This window comes from Penaeus japonicus, unplaced genomic scaffold (genome assembly GCF_977035675.1).
Source record: "Penaeus japonicus unplaced genomic scaffold, GWHDUDI00000001_assembly GWHDUDI00000038, whole genome shotgun sequence".
Taxonomy (NCBI): Eukaryota; Metazoa; Arthropoda; class Malacostraca; order Decapoda; family Penaeidae; genus Penaeus; species Penaeus japonicus.
This window is the reverse complement of record NW_028234440.1, coordinates 13,026,698-13,031,697: the sequence shown is the minus strand read 5'-3', so window position 1 is coordinate 13,031,697 and position 5,000 is coordinate 13,026,698. Positions and strand designations below refer to the sequence as shown.

The window sequence follows — 5,000 nt, the reverse complement described above, 5'->3', positions numbered from 1 at the left end:
AAGACTAAGGACTAAGTGAGGCTCAGTGTAAGGACGCAAAATAACGATTCAGTGTTGGCAGTCGGTGCAGGAACTAGTGTTAGGACTAGTGTTAGTATAAGAGCAGTGTTAGGACTCAATGTAACGTGTCAGTGTTAGGACTGAGCGTAAGGACTCATGGCTAGGAGTTAATGTAAGGACTCAGGAAAAGGAGAATATTCGGACTCTGGTTAGGAACGAGTAGGTAAAGACTCAAAACAAGGCTACTGTCTTAGAACAATCACATACATACATACACACACACACACAAACACATAGACACACACACACACACACACACACACACACACACACACAGATATATATATATAGATATATATATATAGATATATATATATATATGTATATATATATGTATATGTATATTGTATTTATTGACATTCACTTATCAACTTATGCATTCATCTACTCATTTATGTATTAATTTATCTATTTATTCACCCCCCAAAAAAGTCAACATCTATGTCCAAGGACCAACAAATATATAGTAGATATAGTTATACATATACGAGTATCAACATACAATGCACTGTATGTGAAACTGTATCGAAGCTCCATTTAGCCGGAAATAGTACACCTTTCTTAGAGATCGGAAACAGAGTGACGTCATCAATGCTTCCACAGCATATTACACTGAAATGTCCCCCCCAGAAAAAAAATCTCAGTATCTGAATATTTCCGGACCCAAAAGAGATAGGCCGTATTTTCGGACTTTGAAAAAAAATATATATACACGATCCCTCACCTCTCCGTAGCGACAGAGAGACGACATGGCGGCTTGTGGTTGGGACAGAGGCGGCGAGTGTGGGAGTTTGAAGGACAGGTGGTTGATCCGAGGACTGCTGACCTGCCACTCCTTCGAGACTGCAAAGTGGTGAGAGGGCGCTTTCACTTGAAGAAGACTACGCATTTTTACAAGCTTATTAATCCTTCAGAAAAAAATATTTAAACACTCATAGAAAGAGGAAGATGCTCCCTATTCCTAAACATATCGAACTCGTCCTCGTGTAGACTGACACGAAATCTTTTCTTGAGACACACAGTACGCTTCCGTTTCCGTTTGCAAAACTTGGCTTTGCAACACACACTGCCGCAAATAAACCCAAAACTCTAAACCCCAAAATCATAACACTTCCAAGTCGCTTTTTCTCCCCAGGTCACGATAAAACAAACACGAAACAAAAACGAACTTGCGTTGTAGGGGTATAATTCCGGGTTGAACATATGAGTGTTGTTCACGGCTTCCATGTGGAGGAGGAGGTGGAACTGCCTGTCTGAGGAAGCGCCGAAGGGGTGAAGCAGTCGAAGTCCTGGAGAGTCACCTCGTCAGGAAGGCGGCCGGGGAAGAGCGGGTTCAGAACCTGGGTGGTTCAGTTAGGGAATGGGATACTTGAGGGAAATGTGATCAATTAGACATGGGTGAAATATGTGTAAATAAAACGTGTAGGATATGAAATCAAGTATTTGATTTTTAAATCGAATATGCAGAATATGCCAGATGTATGATTAAAGTCATATGAATAAGATATGACATGTTGAACTTATAAAATATGAAATATACGCGAATAAAATAAATTATCTAGAAATGATATACATGTCAGTAAATATGTAAACTAAATAAAAGCAACAAAAATAAACATGAATGAAATATATGTAGATATGATACATAAAATACGGGTAAACTAAACATGATCAAACAAAGTAAAACCACCTTAAACCAAGGTACCTGCGTCTCTCTAAAATGAAAGTAATATAACATAAATAGAGAAAGAATATAAATCATATAATGACTACACACACACACACACACACACACACACACACACACACACACACACACATACACAAACACAAACACACACACACACAAACATACACACACATACACACACACACACACACACACACACACACTAATATATATATATATATATATATATATATATATATATATATATATATATATATATATATATATATATATATATGTATGTATGTATCTGTGTATCTATGTATCTATGTATCTATCTATATCTATATCTATATCTATCTATCTATCTATGTTTATATATATCTATATATCTATACATATACATTAGTAGATAAAGCTACAGATACATGACGAAAGGAAGAGCTCTACCTTAAACAACCCTAGGAATACGCGCTCAGTGTTGTACTCACGGTCCCTGGCGGAGTAGGGTCGTAGTTCAGCTCTGACGAAGGGAGCTCCTCAGGGGCGCCCTCGTACCGGAGTATCACACCTTGGAAGGCCATCCGAGAACTGAGAGGGTGAGATGATGGGCGCGGGTTATTGGCTGGACTCTTTCGTCAGGAGAAATGGGGTGTACTGTAGAAGGTGTACTGTATAGCTTGTATTAGAATCTATGAGATGATTCGCGCTCTATATTAGGATGGAATTAAATGCACTGTATGATTAGTAATAATGATGATGTTTAGATTAGAAAGAAGGGCGCAGTGTATAATTTTCACTACGTTGAAATATAGTGAACTGTCTAGTGTATGTCTAGTTAGAAAAAAATGCATTGTATATGTCTCATGAGTATACTGAACACTGCAAATGCTAGATTAAAATTATGTGCACTGTACGTGTTAGGTTGGAATATGGCACACTTTGTTAGAATAGAACACACAGCAGACAGACAGACAGACAGACAGACAGACAGACAGATTAAAAGGAGAAACACTGTATATTTTAGAACAGAATAAGGTAAGATAATCGAATCAAAGTTAGACTAAGACTAAGTTAGACTACGTTAACCTGAATACTTGATTAAACAAGGTGCACAATTAATATACTCCAAACAAGCACACTCACGCGCATTCGATGAGCCCGTTGACTCGAAGCCAGTCATTATCGATGGGCTGGTTCGCCTCCAGAACTATGTCGAATCGCTCGCGGAAGCTTTTAATTATTAAAGGAATACATCTATTTTTTCATTTATTTTAGTTCTCATAGGTTAAACAATTGTGGTTCATTTTGACTGAATGATTCATGCATTTATGATTGTACGCTGATTTTGGTTATACTAATGTTATTGTTTTTAAGCTTTACATATTTCCTGTGATGAAAAAAAAAATCTCTACTTTAGTTAAACAATCATATATCTTCTCTAATTAGACATATCTAATTTTGGTACATTCTGATACATTTTCTTCCAGCTTTCCCATCACCGCTTTGCAATAAATCCAATATTTCGTTCGCTCCTAAGAGGCAGTTCATAATAGCCAGATAGAAGACCAAGCCAATAGCAATGAGATAAGAGAAAGGGTTGGAATCTGACCCGAGCTGAGTTCCAAAGAGTCAGCAATTCGGGGGATGACCTCAGCGCCGTCAGTAGCGATGACCGTCAGCTGGTGCCCGTCAACGCTGACGATCATCGGGCAGACGTAGCTGGAGGCGCTGACGAGGCGGAGGCGCTGACGCAACCCCGGTGACCGACGCACGACTTCGAAGGGCGTCTCCGCTACCTCCTGGCCCTGATGCTGGAGGTAGAAGATGGGAGGCGGGGGTGGAGGGATGTCGTTCCCTAATTTTTTTATTTTTTTTTAGTATCATTCTTTTCTAGGAGAGTGATGGACGTATGGTAGGAATAATACTATGTGATAATGCAATGAAAATGAAAGAAAGAAAGAGGAATAAGACGAAGAAAAAGATGTGAAGCATACATTGGAAGAATAAGTTTCGCAAGAGTGTGAATAAGTAGGAATACGACTGTGCTACCTTTTCAAGATTGTCTTTCTTCCTATTTAGAAATTGTGGTGCATATATACGTGTATATATATACGAGAAAGGCTATAGATAGAAATGAGAATAAGTATAGAAAAGAATGCTTACGGTTCGCCTCTGATTATAAAACTACTTTTTCTTTAAAGACTTATTAATCTCAAAGACGCAGCCACACACGCGCGAAAAGTCTCTCAAGTAGTCGGGATACTTAATGGCAAAGTTACATGAACATTTTTCAGTCGCATTCATCACATGATTCAGAACAACCAAATTTATAACATGCATTATCACCAACATCTTAATCTTGAATGTTTTTTTTTTCAACATTCACATTATATTTGAATGAATAAATGAACCACTACGGTAAGCTCCTTACTATAATTATGTTCATCTTATTGAAAAAAAATGAAGTTCATTGTGAGTGCAATCTACCAGAAATTCATTAACTAAGATGACTCAAAGATAAGTTAGTGCTAATGAGTCCAAACAAAGTATGCCGTCATATCTGTAAGCATTAGTACAGTAACACGAATAACGTTATATCTGTAAACAGTAGTACCAAAAAAAAAAAAAAATGTCGTTATCTCTCTATAAGCATTACTCACAAGAAAGTCATTACAAATGTAAGCATTAACCAAAAAGCATATGTCGTTATTCCTCTAAGCATTGGTCACAAGAAAGTCGTTATACCTGCAAGCATAAATCAAATCCCCTTACATGAGCGTGCAAATTCCTCCCTCTGCCATTGACGAGGATGGTATTCGGCGACCCGGCAGCGGTACCATGTTGGTATCCCACAAACTCGCTGGTGGTGACCTCATGAACCCAGTCGTGCATGACCAGCACATGATCGGGCGAATCCACGTCATAGGCACCATGCAGGCCGTCCTCGGGATGGCGCATGACAAAGGCTCCGAAAATGCCCTCTCCTCGGTGCACGCCTGGGGGGAGGGGGGCGAGGGGGTCAAGGTACGATGCTTGGGGGAGGAGGGGGCGAGAGGCGGGGCTGGTTTATGAGGGACCTTGGCGGGTGGGAATAATATGTCTTCTGGTCACTTTCTTTTCTCTCTGACTCTCTGTCTGTCTCTCTCTCTCTCTCTGAATCTCTGTCTGTCTGTCTCTCTCTCTCTCTCTCTCTCTCTCACTCTCTCTCTCACTCTCTGTCTCACTCTCTGTCTCACTCTCTCCCTCTCTCTCTCTCTCCTCTCTCTCT

General features: G+C 39.5%; 1 pseudogene; it reads right to left on the bottom strand.

The window, feature by feature from the left end:
* Positions 1 to 160: 160 nt before the first annotated feature.
* Positions 161 to 5,000, bottom strand: part of LOC122248807 (multicopper oxidase 3-like) — a 15,443-nt pseudogene continuing 10,603 nt past the window's right edge.